The sequence below is a fragment of the Lagenorhynchus albirostris genome, chromosome 8 (genome assembly GCF_949774975.1).
Source record: "Lagenorhynchus albirostris chromosome 8, mLagAlb1.1, whole genome shotgun sequence".
Taxonomy (NCBI): Eukaryota; Metazoa; Chordata; class Mammalia; order Artiodactyla; family Delphinidae; genus Lagenorhynchus; species Lagenorhynchus albirostris.
Genome location: NC_083102.1, coordinates 83,676,544 through 83,696,299, shown reverse-complemented (window position 1 = coordinate 83,696,299; position 19,756 = coordinate 83,676,544).

The following is a 19,756-nucleotide window of genomic DNA, read 5'->3' as shown; positions in this document are numbered from 1 at the left end:
TATAGCTGATTCACTTTGTTATAAAGCAGAAACTAAGACACCATTGCAAAGCAACTATACTCTAATAAAGATGTTAAAAATAACAAATATCCACTTTGTTTGGAAAAACTCTAAATATGTATATGTAGATTTGATCTCTGGTTCTTGGTTGCAAGGAGCAGATAGCCATTGGGCTCAATTTAAGCAAAAAATGCAATTTAATGTAAGAATATTGGGTCAGACAAAGGAAAGAGTATGACTACGAACATGATTCAAAAATCAAGCAGGAATGAAGGTTTTTAACTTAATTAAAAAAAGACAACTAACCCAATTAAAAAGATGGGCAAATAATTTGAAAAGGCATTTCTCCAAAGAATATATATGAATAACCAATAACCAAATGAACAGCTTCTCAACATCATTAGTCATTAGAAATGTAAAGCAAAATCCTGAAGAAACTTCTTTATACGCACTAGGATAGCTGTAATAAAAATGATACATAATAACAAGCGCTAGTAAGAATGTGTTGAAATTGGAATGTTCATATACTGTTAGTGAGAAGGTAAAATGGTGCAACTACTTTGGAAAATAGTTTGACAGTTCCTCAAAATGTGAAACATGGAGTTACAATATGTCTCAGCAATTCCAGTTTTCGGTATATAGCCAAGAGAAGTGAAATAATATGTCCACGCCAAAGTGTATGCATAAATATTCATAGCAATGGTATTTGTAATATCCAAAAAGTAGAAACAATCCAAATGTCCATTAACATAAATGAATAAACAAAATGTGGTATATCCATAAAATTTTTCAGCAATAAAAAGGAGTGAAGTACTGATACATACTATAATATGGATGCACTTTGAAAACACTATACTAAGTGAAACAAGCTGCTCACATAAGACTGCATGTTATGTGATTCCATTTATATGAATGTCCAAAATAGGAAAATTTATAGAGACAGAAAGTGGATAGGTGGTTGCCTGGAGGGAGGTGGATTGACTGCTAATGGGTACAAGTTTTCTTTTGGGGTGATGAAAATGTTGCAAAATTAGCTCATGGTGTTTACAAACTCTGAATATATTAAAACCTACTGAACTGTATACTTTAAATGGGTGAATTAGTATATTGTGTGCATTGTATTTCAGTAAAGCTGTTTTTAAAAAGTTAATCAGGGACCATGGAAAGCCAGCCAGAATAAGACATAGCCAGCTCTAGCCACAGGACCAATCAAGTTTTCATGCTGCCACTGGTCCTGTCACTCTGCCACCAGTGGGAACAGATACTGGATGCTTACACTGATGACGTGAGACCAATGCTCCTAGCTTCTCTGTGTAAGCCATTCAGACTCACACTCTGAGTGGGAGCATCTGATTGCTCAAATTTAAGACATGTCTTTGAGGTCTAGAGTTAAGAACCTGGGGGGAACAAGTACCTGGCCTTTTATGTAAAACAAAAACAATGTCTACTTCCCTAAATATAGACAGGGAGTTCAAATGCTCAGCAGCCATAAAATGACAAATATTACCTACAGTCTCTCCACAAAGCTTTGAATACACTTTCTGTAGGGCCAGATGGATAACTAGGTATCCTGCCTGAACCTGAATTTTAGGATACTCAATACTGAAGCCCTCCAACCAGTAAGATTCCTGAATTCTCCCCTAACTTCTATAATGGAGGCTTTATCCTCCCAGATACTGAAAAGAAGTTAGAGTTCTCTTTGATTCCTCATTTCTCATTACTCCCCTTCCTCAGTGAGTGGCAGAGTTTTAAACTCGTATTATCCTCCCCTCACTTTTTATAAAAATTATCATTACTGCTACTTTTAATTACTTTAAAACTCTGTGTTTTGACATTCAGTTTATTTTAGTAACATTCTAACAGGATTTTCATCTCTTCTAACACAAATCTACTCCACACACCACTGTCAGATCAATTTTCTCAAAGACCGCATCAAGATACTATCCTGTTCAAGAACCTTCAAGGGTGAAACATGACTTCCATGTTAACAAACAGTGACTGGTATTCAGGGCCCTTAAAAGTTTACTGTCGTTTTTTCCAGAATACTTCCTCAGTTTTCTCATTCATATAAATATGTATTAACAAAAGTTTTGCTCTTCTCTCATTTAAAGTATACAATTCATTGGTTTTTGGTATACTCAACCATAATTTTGAAAAAGTATTTTATAAGTAGATGAACTTAAAAAGATAGAAAAATTTGCATCATTCCTAAACTGCTGCAAATTTAATAATTTTTTACTAGAAAAGCTAAAATTTAAGTAGGTTTAAATTTAAATTAAAGAAACTGATTACAGGGCTTCCCTGGTGGCGCAGTGGTTGAGAGTCTGCCTGCTGATGCAGGGGACACGGGTTCGTGCCCCAGTCTGGGAAGATCCCACATGCTGCGGAGTGGCTAGGCCCGTGAGCCATGGCCGCTGAGCCTGCGCGTCCAGATCCTGTGCTCCGCAACGGAAAAAAAAAAAAAAAAAGAGACTGATTACAATTTCTTAAAATGGCAAAAGGTATCTCCCAAATCCCTTAAAAATATCTGAACAGACATTTAATTATTTAACAGGTGATAAATTTTAGGAGAAATGTTATTAGATAGAAGCTATAGGAAAAATGATCTCAAATAAATGAGCTTTAGGCAACCTATTCTAAAAACGTCTTTTTTATTATAAACCTCTCCCCTAAAATGGATTTAATATCATTCCTTTTTATTTTTTGGTTTCTTTCAACTTCACTGAAGTATAATTAAATTTCACTAAACGTCACATTTTTAAAGTGTACAATTTGATCAGTTTGGACATATGTATACAAATCTGAGAAACCATCAAAATAGGATAACAAACATTTCCTTGTACCACTTTGTAACCCATCTCTCCCGCAATCCCATATCTGACATGATTTCTGTCACTATAGATTAATTTATTCTTTAGAATTTTATATGAATGGAATTATAAAATTTGTATTATTTTCTTACTTTTGTTTTTTTTTTTGGCCTGGCTTCTTTCATCTAACATAATGATTTTTTGATTTATTCAACAGCATGAATTAGTAGCTCCTTATTATTGCTAACCAGTATTTCATTAAATGCGTATATCACAGTTTGTTTACCCATTCATGTATGTTAGACATTTGGATTATTTATGGTTTTTGTCTACTTAAAATAAAGCCGTTAAGAGTATTTGTGACCTAGTCTTTGTGTGGTTGTATATTTTTGTTTCTCTTGGGTAAATACCTAGGAGTAGAATGTCTGAATCATTAAGTGTATGTTTAAACTTTTGAGAAACTTCCAACTCTTTTACAAAGTAGTTATACGATTTTATATTCCCACCAGCTATGTATGAGAGTCCTAGTTGCCCATATCCTTCCCTTTTCTGTTTTAATTTTGTTTAATTTTCCCATTCTGATGGGTGTGGTGTTGTATCTCAATGTGGTTTGAATTCTTACCCCTAAAGACTAATGATGCTGTACATTATGTGTCTACAGGCCATCTGCATATTTTCTCTTTTGAAATAACTACTAAACTCTTCTGCTTATTTTTTTTAATTTCATTGTTTATCTTATTATTATTGAACTGTAAGCATTCTTTTTATCTTTGTCTGATTTATGTGTTGTGAATATTTTCTCTCAGTTTGTGGTTTGCCATTTCATTTTCTTAATTGTATCTTTAGAAGAGTGAGTTTTAAATTTTAATGAATTTTAATTTATCATTTTTAATAAATTTATGGTTCATTGTTTTTGTGTTCTATCTGAGATCTTTGATCACTTGAAGTTTGCAAAGATCTTCCTTTATGTTTTCCTCTAGGAGAATTACAGCCGTAGTTTTCACATTTAGGTCTGTGATCCATTTTGAATAAATTTTTGCATATAGAGCCTGATAAGGGTCACCCTCTATTTTTTCCATATTGATAGAACATTTTGAATTGCCTAGAAGGCACTATTCCATGGATATGTATGTCACGTTTCTCAAGTTCCACACTGTCTTAGTTAGTATACTTTTAGAATATGTCTTGAAATCAGATATAGCAAGACCTTTTACTTTATTCCTTTAAAAAATTGCTGTAGATATTTTAGGTTCTTTGCATTTCCATGTAATATTAAAAATCAACTTGTCAAATTCTACAAAAGAAGCCTGCTACAGTTTTGACTGTATCCCTCTTGGTTTAATCACCATAAAATTATGCCCCTCATTGTTATTTTTCTTATCTTATAATCTTCTGGGAGTTGATATTTGGAAAACAGGAGTTCACTGATTGAATAACTGGGGGAAGAGCGCTCCACCTGCCACAGGCATACCATGTGATATTGTACCAGATGAGGCCTTTTGGTACCTGACATAGAACACTGATTTCAGTGCTTTGTAGTTGTAATAATAATGATGACAACATTTATACAGTCACAAAATGGAGAGACCAGTCATGACTTGATAATACTGAAACTTCTGCTGGTCACCAATATTGGCTTGACCTCTGGAAATATTCTGGCATAGCTGTTGGAGTCTATGACTTGCCTCCCTCTTTTCTGTTCCTAATTTAGATCTTCTTTTCCAAGCTTCTTTTATAGCTTGCTGAAATTTTACATCCTGGAATAAACTTTTAAAATTAAATTAATTGTAATTTATTTCAGCATCGCCTTATATTTTCTATTCTTAATTGTTTTTTTTTGGAGTGACTGATTTCTGATGGAATGATATTCAGCTTTGAGTCACATATCTCCTATATTGTATACTTCATTAGAACATTATCAGTAGGTGCATCTGTATCTTCTGAAAAGTTCCTGTTAGAGTTATAGCATGCATCTAATAGAAATTTACACTAAGGCATATAGAGTGAGAATTCTTTCAGAATGCTTTTGTATCTTAATTATTATAATTTTTTGCTTTGCCCAAGAATCAAGCTCACTATCAAATAATGTGCTTGTGTAAGTTTATTAATTAGTACATGTGAAGCCCCATAATGTTTAGAGAGGAAAATTTTTGTCATAATCTTTACAATCTCAATTTCTACATTAATTTCTTTCAAAAAATTTTTTGTGGGTTTGGACAGTCTGAGATACTATGATCATTAAGAATAGTACGCTTGCTCATTAAAGAGAACCAGAGTGAGAGTACCTTTCCTTAATGCATTTTTAAAGAAACCAAATACATTGGATACATTTATAACTTGTGTCATTTCATACATAAAGCAAACCTCAATTTGTGTAGAAAAGAGTATGACATTAACATTTTAGAGGACAGACTGTTTCTTACCCATGTTCATGTTAGCTGCCTGGCCTAGTGCCTCCCAATTTCCATATTACTTATTTGAGTCTTCTGTATAATTTCAGTATAATCTACAAAATCTTCAAAATGTCTGCTGATTATATTTTTCATTGTGAAATGAGATTTATAAAAGATATTTTATAGAAGACATTTTATGGGAAAAAATATTTTGGCATTCTAACGTGACGTTGGTGATGGTGCACAACTTCATTGTCATGGCAACAAAATATACATGACAGATTATTTTAATTATTACATATGCTAAATTTGAATGCTTAATTTTTAATGGGGAAGACAGAACTACAGTTTTCTTGGTGGTAGAGCCCTGAATTGCCTCAATTACTCATCAACTGAGATAACTGAGAATGGGTTATGATCTGCATTTGTGCTGCTCTTACAGTAGAACAATGTGATAGGCTGCCATGGTATATGAGGATGAGAACAGGATTCCTTGATCTGAAGACAGTTACTTCAGATTTCTGTAGGTTGTCTGTACTCATGCTGGATGAAACTGGGTAGGGTATGGACAGCAATCATTAAATGTTCTGACCTGACTTTAAGAATACCTAGTTTTCATGGGTTGGATTCTAGTTCTCTATCTTCCATATGTTTTTTTATCTATTATTTAGTTTTCCTTTGCCTTTTTAATTTTTTTCCTGCATCATACTTAAATATATTAATTTACTGTTTCTTATTTAAAGTTCACTTCCAATGTTTTATTTTTTTTCCTTTTTAAGCCATTTTATCTTATTTTCTTTACATAATACTATTTTTTTCTTATCTTGAATTTTCCTGATTAACTCAGAAACTTTCCTCTGTATTATCATAATTTTAACCCATGACGATGTGCTGATCCTACTTTTTGATTGTTACTTTGAAATCCAGTAGGACACTGTAGACCAGCTAATGCTTTGTCACTGGGGATGCAGGTGCACAGTCTCAGCTTCTAGAACTTTTATCTCCCCCATTGCAACCTGTTGGGATCACCTTTCCTCTGATCCCATCTGGCTCTAGGCTGCCTCTTCTACACCGAGCAGGTCATGCTGTCTCCCAAGAAACTCTCTTTGAAGTCCCCACTAGCAGGGAAAGGCCTTAAGAAAATGGGAATCATTTTCATGTTAGTCACCTCTCAAAGTTTTGACTCCTCCATATTCTGCCTGATTTTGTTTATTACTCAGTATCCTCTGGCAGTTGTTTTTGTATTTTGCCCAGGGTACCAACTGGAGAGTTGCTCTGTATGGGCATACACACCTATCCTGGAAGCATACACATCCAGATACTGAGCCATTGGATTGTTTGGCTAGGTTGCTATTAAGAAGGTTTACCTGTGTTCTTTCCCTACTTAGGTATATAGCTTTATATAAATCAGAGCTTGAAGCAGATCTGATTAGCAGCACTTTTCAGCTTTCTTCCCAGTGAGTTAGTGGGAGAGCCCTCTAGCCTGAGATCCTAGTATCATTCATTGAGCCTAGGTAATTTCTTCTATCTTCTGTCTCCTAGAGGATACTTTTACTCTCCGTTAAAGAAGGAATGGACTTCCCCACCACCTCTACTGGCTTCTGACTGATAGCTCAGAAGATCTGCAGTTTAAGCTGATATTTTAGTTTTGTGTTTATTTATGGAGATGTTTACCTTTTTTGGATCTTGTTGTATATGTTTGGTTCACTCGTTTTGTATTTTATCTTTCATTGCTGTATACTTGGAGTAAAGGGGACTCCTTAACGCCTGCACTTACAAAGCCATCTTGGCAAGAAATTTCAAACTATATTTTATCACCATAGTGTCCCACACTGGGTCTAAAAGTGTACTTGTAAAAAAACAAAACATGTTTATTGAAGTATCAGTAAAAGACATCTACATGAATTTTAAATTTACTAAAAAGAAAGAAGCAGAAAGAAATCATTCTCATTAGAAATGGTTATTTGTTTTTTTGTTGGATTCACAACAAGGTATGTCTGCCTTGAAAATTCCATAAGTGCAGTACAAATGTGATTCAATCTGCATAGCTTTTATTCACAGAAAACTTTGTAACGTGAAATACACTATCATTTCCGTGGATTCTGACATTTTGTTCCATGGGTGCTAAGAAAAAATCTACTTTAACTAGATAGGGCATAGCTGGAAGACCTAGCCTGTAACTTCCAAAGAAAATTAATACCTCTGAATCATCAATGTAGTGTGCTTTTTTTGTCATCTCTTGTATGCTCTGATTCTTGCTGTTTCCAGATTTATCTGGATATCTGACCTTTCTCAAACTATGAAACTTATTGGATTCAAGTGTTGTGATTGATCCCCCCCTTTCCTTTCTCATCTGGCTCCTTCTTGTGTGCCTCTCCGTTTTTAGAAGTTGCAGATTCAGACGGTGAACAAACTTTCAGTTGGTTCTAAAATTCCTGTCCGTGGTCCCTCCCCTGTTTCTTCATTCCCTTCTTCCTTTCATCCTCCTTTTTCTTTTTTTTTTTATTCTTCAGCACTTTGCTAAAAGGACTGCATTAATTCTGTTGGTCTACAAGCTTTTCACGTATAAAGATGAGGTTTGAATTTTTCAATACTGTATCACCACCACTTAACCCAGTACCTGGTATGTAGTAAGCATGCACTAATATTTCTTAAATGAAAGCTTTTGAAGTTTTTTCTAAATGTCCAATTCATACCTCATCCCTTCCAGCATGACCCTCTTTTTACTGAATCCAGAGCACATGGACCCTGCTGCTTCATTACACTCATCACATTGTAATGTAATTATTTCCTTATGTGTCTTCTCTCCTAACAAGCTTCTATAGTCCCAGCTCCTGGCACAATGTCTGGGAGACAGTAGTTGCTCAATAAACGTTTATTGAACTGATTTATTGAATTATTTAGTAATGTATTAAAATCAGTCAGATAAAAAAAATTGAAAAAGAGATGGTGAACATGACACCTGGTGACAGTTTGGAATTTGGAAGATTATAATTTCCTTTAAGGCAGGAACCATAGCTTTTTTTTTCTGCGGTACGCAGGCCTCTCACTGTTGTGGCCTCTCCCGTTGTGGAGCACAGGCTCTGGACGCGCAGGCTCAGTGGCCATGGCTCACGGGCCCAGCCGCTCCATGGCATGTGGGATCTTCCCGGACCGGGGTACGAACCCATGTCCCCTGCATCGGCAGGCAGACTCTCAACCACTGCGCCACCAGAGAAGCCTGGAACCATAGCTTTTGAATTTTATTTTCATAAGAGCTGCTAGTCAGAACATAAATTGTTGTGGAATAAACTGATAACAGTCAACAAGTGAAGTGAACAAGTACCAGTCGGTAGGTGAAAGTAGAACAAGTTAACTTTGGGTTTTTAAAAGTTTCTCAACTTTAGAAATTAGAGTTAATCTGTTGCTTTTAAAAATAAACTGATCTCATTGGATGCCATCAGATTTCTACTTGACTCTGATTTTCTGGAATTTTGCCCAGATATTTCTTCATTTTTCATAATACGTTCTGAATCTCAATTTCATTGCTTAAGCCAACTTACTTTCTTCTCCCTTCAAAGTTATTTCGGATCAAATTTCTCCTTCCATGAAATTGTCCCTGTTTAGTAGGTATTCTCCATCTCGTCTATAGATTTTACTAGCCTTTACAATCTGTGCACTGAACAGAAGTTCATGTGCTTTGTTATTGAAGTGCTTAAGCGCCAGATGCTGGAGTCAGATTTCCTGGGTTGGAATCCCAACTGCACCACTTACTGGTTCTGCCAACTTTGGGCAAGTGTCTTACCTTTTCTGGGATTCAGTTTTCTCTTCTATAAAATAGAGATGATAAATACGTCCAGCTCCATCAAATTGTTTTTTCGTTATGAGGATTAAATGGGTTAATACGTGAAAATTACTTGGAACAGTTCCTGGCACATACTAAGTGCTATATAAGTGTTAGAAGTTTTTCTCTATTTATTGCATCTGAAAACTGTGTTTTTTAAAACGCTTTAAGTTTTAATTGTTATCGTAAAATTAAAATGAAATATCTACTTCATTAAGACCGACATGAACAGACCGGTGAGAAATAGTGTGAGGTAATGGCTAAGAGCAGAATTGCTAGAGCCAGACTGCCTGAGTCCAAATGCCAGTTCTGTCACTTATTGGCTGTGTCACTTATGACAGGTTACTTAAAAACTGAAAACTTCTTATACCTCGGGTTTCTCCCCTGTAAAATGTGCGTAATATAGCACATTTGTCATAGGGTTATGCTGAGAATAAAAAGAGTTAATGTATATAAATTGGCTAGAAAAGTGACTGACACATAATAACTACTCAAAAAGGGTTAGCTATTTGTACTATTAAGCCACCCAGCCTAACAAATTATCACATATTTCAATGCATTAGTTTTAAGGCAAGTATTGTTTCGCTTCTGATTGTAAACTTTGTGTAAAGTGTAAACACTTTCCTGATTGTAAACTTCTAGTGAATGAGGGTACTTCTTGCCCTGATTTAGGCCCAGGCTGTACCCCATGTTCTGGGTGTAAACTTGTACAAATAATGCTGAACTTCAGTTTACCCATTGGCTAAATAATAATATTCCTGTGTCACTCTATTATTTGTTGATTGTGTTTGGCTCTAAATATCATAGAAGACAAAATAAATCATCTTTCTATTTTCTTGATAGAAAATGGTATTCTGTTGAATTGAGGCTTAAATAAACTTGAAATGTATTTTACTACCATGCAACAAGATGCCAGGAAGGAGGCAGTTGTTGGCCTTGGTTCAAAATCTCAAGGATTTCAGGGCTAGTCTTTTGATGTTCTGAGATTTTCTTAATTGTTTAAATATCACTGCTTTGGTATCTCCACTCTTTATGACTACACCCCAGTCAGGAAGAAAAAGTAATGAAGGAGAATGAGGAGGATGCTGTATCATGAAACAAACACTTTCCTGAAATACCCAACACTTCTAAATAGTTTCCTTGGCTAGAGTGCCACATGGTCTCTGCTAGACGCAAGATGGCCTAGAAAGATTAGATTTTAGCTTTAAAATATAAGAAATGGGGCTTCCCTGGTGGCGCAGTGGTTGAGAGTCCGCCTGCCGCTGCAGGGGACACGGGTTCGTATCCTGGTCCGGGAGGATCCCACATGCCGCGGAGCGGCTGGGCCCGTGAGCCATGGCCGCTGAGCCTGTGTGTCCGGAGCCCGTGCTCTGCAATGGGAGAGCCACAACAGTGAGAGGCCCGTGTACCATCAAATAAATAAATAAATAAATTAAATTAAATATAAGAAATGAAAGAAAACAGGGCTAGAATAAATGTTGATTGAGTCTACCTAACATATAAGTAGTCATCTCGTAAGGTCTTTATACTCAAATGATTGAATGTATGTAAACTTGCTTTTTAAACTTTATAAAAAGACACGTGCAAAAATAGAAACACTTATTTGATTTCCCAGAACATCTAATTTCCAGTATGTTGCACATGGATTTCTTCTAAGAAGAAAATAGAAAATTTAAAACATTTTGATAACAGTTGTCAATTTCTATTTACAAAGTTAAATGATTTGTTTCCCTCAAGATAGTATTAGTTTAAACTCAGTCTTTGAAAAATTCTTTTCATTATATCCCATTCATTATTTTAACTGTAAATATTTTTTATCCTTAAAATAGGAGAAATACTGATAAATTTGAGTTCATTCACCCATTCATGCAATACAATAAAACCCCTCTCTAATGCAGTGATTGGGATCCAGACAGCCCAGTCTTACAAATGCAGGATGGCAATATTGCAAATTTAATAATATGACCAAGAGTGGTTACAATCTAGCAAACCTACCAAGAGTTTTGATCCCAAACGTGGTTTGGCATTAGTTGGTATCAGATGTGCACATTGGCTTAGATATCAATGGAATTAACCCCTGTTCTTGTGGCTGTGATGGAATACCTGGGACAGTAGCTATGATTTTAATAATCTTGTTGTTGTTTGGTGCCCATTATTTTGGCTGGTCCAAGGAGAACAGGCTGGGAAACACACTGGGAAGGTCAAGAGGCACCTTTTGTAAATTAGGGTTGCCTGTCAATTCCCTGTGTCTGGCCTTACATCTCACCCTCTCTTCCATTTCCATACCTCCCTCCAAAGGTAAAAACTTAACCTCACCTTTTTAGGAATGTAGACTGGGTGAATTTACCTTACCCTGGGGTTTTACTGTAAATACTTATTTAGTACCTATTGTATGGCAGGAACAGTATTTGGAACCAGGGGATTATTGGTAAATGAACAAATAAATATATAATTATTAATTTGGATAAGGATTGTAACAGAAGTTAATGAAATACTGTGATAGAAAAAAAAAAGATACTAGCAGATTTGTTGGGAAAGAGATTGAAGGGGAAGTTATAGTTAAGACAAGAACTGAAAGATGAGAGGGTATATCAATCAGATTCCTTGCAGCAAACAGATAGTACAATCTGAGTGATTAATTAGTAAGCATTTACAAGTATAGGAACGATTTAAGAGGAGTGGGTATGGTATAGGAAAGCCTTAAGGAGCAGAACAGCACTTCAGATCTACTAATACTGTGTTTGGGGCAGAAGGAGGAGTGTAGGGCTTGCCACCTCTTGAAGGCAAAGGAAAAGGAGCAATTATTCTGGAATCTGGATGAAGAGGAACACATAAAACTTTTGTACATACTGTAGAAGGATGCAACCTGAGAAGGTCATTTACTATATTTTCACATTACCAGATGCTTTTGTAAAATTTGAAAAACTGATATATTTGTGTGTCTGTGCATTTTTTTAACACCTTTATTGGAGTATGGTGTGTTAGTTTCTGCTGTATAACAAAGTGAATCAGCTATACATATGTCCCCATATTCCTCCCTCTTACATCACCCTCCCACCCTCCCTATGCCACCCCTCTAGGTGGACACAAAGCACCGAGCTGATCTCCCTGTGCTATGCAGCTGCTTCCCACTAGCTATCTATTCTACATTTGGTAGTGTGTATATGTCAGTGTTACTCTCTCACTTCGTCCCAGTTTACCCTTCCCCCTTCCCGTGTCCTCAAGTCCATTCTCTACATCCACATTTTTATTCCTGTCCTGCCCCTAGGTTCTTCATAACCATTTTTTTTTTTTAGATTCCATACATATGTGTTAGCATACAGCATTTGTTTTTCTCTTTGACTTACTTCACTCTGTATGACAGACTCTAGGTCCATCCACCTCACTACAAATAACTCAATTTCGTTTCCTTTTATGGCTGAGTAAAATTCCATTGTATATATATTTGCCACATCTTCTTTTTTTTTTTTTTTTTTTGCGGTACGTGGGCCTCTCACTGTTGTGGCCTCTCCCGTTGCGGAGCACAGGCTCCGGACGCGCAGGCTCAGCGGCCATGGCTCACGGGCCCAGATGCTCCGCGGCATGTGGGATCTTCCCAGACCGGGGCACGAACCCATGTCCCCTGCATCGGCAGGCGGACTCTCAACCACTGCGCCACCAGGGAAGCCCTGCCACATCTTCTTTATCCATTCATTTGTCGATGGACACTTAGGTTGCTTCCAGGTCCTGGCTATTGTAAACAGAGCTGCAATGAACATCGTGGTACATGACTCTTTTTGAATTATGGTTTTCTCAGAGTATTTGCCCAGTAGTGGGATTGCTGGGTCGTATGGAAAAACTGATATATTTTAACTACAATCAGTCACTTTCCTCTCTGACTTCCCCTCTGTTGTACTGGGTAACAATGGCCATCTTGGAGATCCAGCTAAAGTGAATTTGAAACGATTGAAATATTTGGTTTTCGTGGGCTGTACGGTTTGTAATCACTTCCATAGAAGTTAGATTATTTCTAGATATTTATGTAGAATGATGTTCAGGAGAACGTCTACTGCCTGCTTTCTGACCCATCTGCCTGAGAAGCTAGTCTGTGGAAAACTCTTTCAACATTCAAGCATGTCAAAATTTCAAGCAGAATAGGTCTCTTTGATGCTTTGTCAAAATGAAAATTCCCATGAGGAACATACTGAATATGCAGAGGGTAAAGTTAAAAACAACCATCTGGGCTTCCCTGGTGGCGCAGTGGTTGAGAGTCCACCTGCCGATGCAGGGGACACGGGTTCGTGCCCCAGTCCGGGAAGATCCCACATGCCGTGGAGCAGCTGGGCCCGTGAGCCATGGCCGCTGGGCCTGCGCGTCCGGAGCCTGTGCTCCGCAACGGGAGAGGCCACAACAGTGAGAGGCCCGCATACTGCAAAAAACAAAAAACAAAACCCAAAAAACTACCATCTATTTTTTCTTTTATGATGGAAATTGTACAAAACATAATTTACCAGTGTCCCTGTGTTTGTAGAGCACCTAACTGTAAGCAATGATACAAGTGACTCTAGCTAACATTGTGGTACATGTTTTACAAATCCCAATTATCAATATTTTCTATTAACTACACTAGTAGGCAGAATAATTATCTTTCCTATTCACATGATGGAAAATGGTATTATGAAATCAGCATCACATGAATAGGTGATCAAAGAGAAGGCAACCAAACAATATATTAGGGATGTGTCGGGAAGCTGATTAATCAATATTCTTTTTTCTCCTTGATTTTGTAATTTTTGTGGTATTTGTTACATTTCAGTTAATTTTTATATGTGATTTCTCAGTGTAAAATTTACTTTCCTCTCAAATATTGTGTTCATAATATTGTCTTCTTTTTCTTGAAGTATCTCCACAAAACTTAAATATGCCCTTGAACCAAGGTTGTTTTCTGAGTAATTATCTTTTCCAGTGAAGGAGAGAAGGAACACTAACAATGACTTACCTCATTTGTCCTTAACTAAACCTTCTCAAACTGGTGGCATGACTGGAACCATTTCTTGGAAGACACAGCTTACTTATCATTAGAAAATACCAACAATCTGCCATGATCAACTATACTCATTAATTCTCAAGAAGTAAGATGCCTATGTGTAAGAGAGAACCTATCACTACTAATGACTATCTGGAAACCAGAGCTCGATGACATCTTGTAAGTTAATTAGTAAAGCAGTTTATTCTAAATATTCCCTAAATATTCTTTCAGTAGATTCTAAATATTCTCTTTGTACATAAAAATGCACACCAAAGGTAACATTTTCAAGGATAAATTATATCCTATTTATTTATATAAATTTCAAAATTTATTTGTTTCATCTAATAAATTATATCTCACTTATAAGCATATTTATTGCATGTTCAATATTGAGAATCCTTATTAATGATCCATAATTGTTATTAATCTTATAATAACTCATTTAACTATAAACATAATTTATTAAAGTTTATTAATTATTGGTTAAGACACACCAGATTATTTCAATTTCCTATCTATGTTAATCCAAAATATATCCTTTGACTTCTAAGTCCTACCTTTCAAAAATAAATTTAAAAAGCAGTCTTGAGATGATGCTAAGTCTGTCCTTCAGACTCTAGGGACATTGCAAAGAATGTGTCCACATCTGAAGCTCAAAGTATAGGTCATTCATTTTGTCATTTAAAATCTGTAGATCTTCTGGTGAATAGATAGGTTTCCACAGAGCAGACAAAGTAATATTCCTCAAACATAAAATTGCTCATCTCACTCACATACTTAAATCCTTCATTATCTTCTTAATGTCTCTAGGATAAAATTTAAACCCTTTAACATATCCCCAGGCCCTGACTCATTTCTCGGAATATCTGCCATTTCACACCAGACTCCAGCTATACTAAAGAAGTCCGGATCTTTTTTACCCCCAGGCTTTCACATGTGTGGGTAGAACACTCTACCCTCTCCTTGTCAGCTGACAAACTCTTCTTCATCCCTTTTGGTTTCAGTTACAGTAACTTATTTTTAAGAGATCATTTCTTGATCAATATAGCAGATGTTAGTTGGTTCTACTTTGTGATTTCACCAAGGAAGTTTATGGAAATTCTTACTTAATTTTCTTATTTTCTGCTAAAGTACAAATCTATTAGAGATAGGATCAAATCCATCACATTTATGTGACTGGCACATAGCAGGCACACTGACTGATTTAATGTATCTTTTTTTGGCAAGTTTGGAGATTAGTTTCCCATTTCAACTGTTGTGCTAATTGAACAAAGCTGAGTTATTCCATATTTGATTGTGGCACTTATTTCCTGAAAGCAGCAGTGAACTGAGATAAAACTTACATCTTTGGGTACTAGTTGAGTGGATTGGTTGGTATAGAGGAACCCACATAAGCAAAGACTGAGCACCAAGGGGCATATTCAGAAAACAGAGTGGTCATTCTCGGGTGGCTAAGGAATACATGAGACAAAGCGGGCTGGAGATCGGACTGAAAAGATAGGTTAGGAACACATTAAAAGGGGCTTTTAAATCTGTGAACTTTAGCTGTTTTGAGTTTTAAATTTTAACTATAGTTGCTATTTAAAATTTGTAATAGCATTATCAAAACTGTTCTCATAGACAGATAGCACTGATGACTGTGTGGGTCTGCATGAAGAAAGATCCTTGAGAAGAATTATCTTGAAAAACTGCTGGAGAAAGAGAGTGGGAAGGGAGGAGTGAGGACAGAGCAGAGTAGAGGGTAGAGGAGCAGAAGAACAGAGTGAGGAGAAGGGAAGAGAAGGAAGTAGTGGATAACAGAGGGGAAGAAGGAGGGAAGAAGATGTGAGAAAAGAGATTGGGCAAATGGGATCATTAGCAAGAATTTTTTTCCAGAACAAAAGGAGAGAAGACATTATCAACAAATGGAATGGAAATGAGGACGAAAAGTATAGCTTTGCTGTCTCTAGCTTTCCTTCTATTTTTTTTTTTTTTTTGCTGTTGTTTTACTTTAAAAACAATTATTGAAATACGGTTGATTTACAATGTATTATTTTCGGGTGTATAGCAAAGTGATTAAGTTATATATATATCGCCATTCTTTTTTAGATCTTTTTGATTATAGGTTATTATAAGATATCGAGTATATTTCCCTGTGCTATGTAATAGGTCCCTGTTGTTTATTTTATGTATAGTAGTTTGAATATTTTAATCCCAAACTCCTAATTTATCCCTCCCCCTATGATATCACTTATGTGTGGAAACTAAAAAAAATGATACAAATGAACTTATTTACAAAACAGAAATAGACTCACAGATACAGAAAATGAACTTATGGTTAGCTTTCCTTCCATTTGATGCCTCATTTTTATTAATAGGACTATTCAGTTTGCTCATATTACCCATGAAATGTATGCTGTATTATTTCGACTAGAATTCTTTACTTGTGAGTTATTATTCAAAGGTTTCAAAGTTAACTTGATTATCAAGAGGCTTTTCAAAGGCAGATAATTTATCCTCTAGTAAAATGAGCATGTGCCAACTTGTAGCTTTGTTTTTAGATACTATAAGGATAACAAATTTAAAAACTGAATTCTTTCCTTTCTTAAAAACTTGGAATCATTGTAGATGAATACTGCACCAGTTTTGGAAAAACTAACATGTTTTACCCCTGAGAAAATTCTAACTTTTAATCTTATGATAAATGTTTTAATTTAAAACTAATAGAATTAGAAATTTGACCTGTCAAATTTGATTTGATTTTGATATATATTAGCCTTTTCTTTGCTCAATAAACATTATTTTAAAATAAGCTGAGAACATGATATAATCGCATCTCTTTCCATTCTCTTAAAATCCTGGCCTTGATTATTATAAAGAGACCTCCATAAGTCACACAGGTCCAAAATTCTATTTGCTCCATTATTTTCTATCCCACTGGTCAATAAGCAGTTTGGCATTTTTCTGAAGAACATTTTTGTTTCATTGTTCCCTTGATTGAATGAAATCTGTATGGAACAATTAAATTCTCACTCTGCATTCTGTCTATTGAAATTGAGGTCATGGAAAGCCCTAGCATTATCAGGATGTTAAATTTTAGACACATTTTATATCAAAATGAAAATTAATATTTTACTTCTTTCCCTGTTCTCTTCTTCTATTGACTTTAGTGAAACTAAGACATACCACAGGGTATGAAACGTTAGATATCCTAACATAATAGAATTTATTTAGTAAATTCTGCTCATATCAATTTTATTTTGCCATGTTTTCAAAATGTCTTCTGACCTTTGTCAAGTAGAGAGTGTAATTATAAATACGGGACAACTTTTCTCTATCAATATTAAGATTATTTCAGTCATTTTTCAAGGAATTATTGCAGGCATATGCAAACAGCTGGTTAAAAATCAATGACTGTAGGGACTTCCCTGGTGGCGCAGTGGTTAAGAATCCGCCTGCCAATGCAGGGGGCATGGGTTTGAGCCCTGGTCTGGGAAGGTACCACATACCGTGGAGCAACTAAGCCCGAGAGCCGCAACTAGTGAGCCTGTGCTCTGAAGCCCATGAGCCACAACTACTGAGCCCACGTGCCACAACTACTGAAGCCAGCACGCCTACAGCCCATGCTCTGCAACAAAGAGTAGTCCCTGCTCACCGCAACTAGAGAAAGCCCGCACATGGCAACGAAGACCCAATGCAGCCAAAAATTAATTAATTAATTAATTAATTTTTAAAAAATCAGTGACTGTGAAGCATGTTCTTAATATACCTAATTTTTTTTAAATGTGTTTTGTGCTGAGTTTAAAGTTTGAGTGGTAGAAACAAACTTTCAAAATTTAATAACACCTATTGGAGAAAGTTTATTTATTTGTTAATTAACGATAAAAGACTATTAGTTGATACTTATTGTGCTCTAGACCAGAGTTAAGTACTGAATGGCATAATCGAGCATAAAAATTAGATATTTAAGAGGTAGCTTTTTTTCTTCCTGGACAGGAGAACTCATGACATATACATTACATCCGTGTGCTTCAACAAATATGTAGCAAACTCTTATTATGTGCAAAGAACCGTATCTATGAAAAGTTAAATAAAACTATAATGCAATCTGTAAGTGCCAAAAATGGTGGTAGAGAACTAAATGTATAACAGATATTTGGGACTTTGGAGCAAGACCAGCAGGAATTAAGATCAAAATGATGTATTGTTTGAAAAGCTTGATGTGACTTGTACGTCTGTTAAAACAAAACAAAAAAGATAAATCTTGCTCCTTTTTTATTACAAAAGGTACAGAGAAAAATGAGTACCAATAAAATGAAGGGGAAAGTCATCTGTTATTCATATAGAAATAAATATAGAAAAAGATTAGCAAGAGATAAAGTGACTGAGAAATGTGGCAAAATATTGGATAAAAGATATTGCTCATTTTTTAAACTTTTCTCTGACTTTATTTTTTTTAAGTAAAAAGTTAGGCAAAAAAGGTGACTCATCCTTCCACCATATTCAGTTCTTTGGATATTCATCCAGAAATATTCAATCCATTTATACCTCATGTTTACACAAAGAGGGTAGTACTATCCTACTTGTTTTTCCCCGCCAACATAACAAGTTATTAGCACCTTTAAGTCTACATGTTTGCTTAATGGTTATGTTATATTCTATTGTTTCTTATTTGTTGAATATTTAGGGACCTTTCTATTTTGGCTTTTGTTATTATAAAACCATGCCAAAACTGAACATCCTTGTACTTACATCTTGGCATACTTATTTGATTTGTTTTCTTTTAATAAGATTAATTCCCAGTAAGAATATTACTAGATCAATGAGAGTGTGAGTTTGAAATGTAATAGATATTCAGTTACCCATCCAAGAAGGAAAAGGTCAGCAAAGTAAGAGGGTAAGGTCTGATGCTCCCCAAATCTGACACCAGAACACTCCTAATCTCTCGCCAGGAATTTAGAGGCCAATCTGGAATGCAGATGAACGGTATCATGATAATATTGAATTGAGATATTTTTTAATCAAAGTGGATAGTGTGGACTGAGAAATTAATTAATAGAATTGACTTTCAAGCTGAAAATAATTATGAACTGGCAATAAGAGTTTAGGAGAATTTTTTTTAATGGCTTGAGACGAGGTTAAATTCAGTGAAGAATGTTGAATATTTGTACACCCAAGTCTTGTGAAATTTTATAACCAAATATGTATATACAACATGTATGTATATTAGTCTTTATCACTGAATTTAAATTTAACAAGTAAGTCAAATTGTTTTATATTACATTCTGTAATCAATATATATGCAACAATTTAAAGTTCTGAAGTTTAATGGGAGGACATTTTTAAATTGAAAATAGGGCTTTCCTGGTGGCGAAGTGATTGAGAATCCACCTGCCAGTGCAGGGGATATGGGTTTGAGCCCTGGTCCGGGAAGATCCCACACGCCGCGGAGCAACTAAGCCTGTGCACCACAACTACTGAGCCTGCACTCTAGAGCCCGCGAGCCACAACTACTGAGCCCGTGTGCCACAACTACGAAAGCCGCATGATTAGAGCCCGCACTCTGCAACAAGAGAAGCCACTGCAGTGAGAAGCCTGCACACTGCAACAAAAAGAGTAGCCCCCACTTGCCACAACTAGAGAAAGCCTATGCACAGCAATGAACCAATGCAGCCAAAAATAAATAAATTAAATAAATTTATTAAAATAAGTAAATAAATAAATTGAAAATAGATTTACCCTA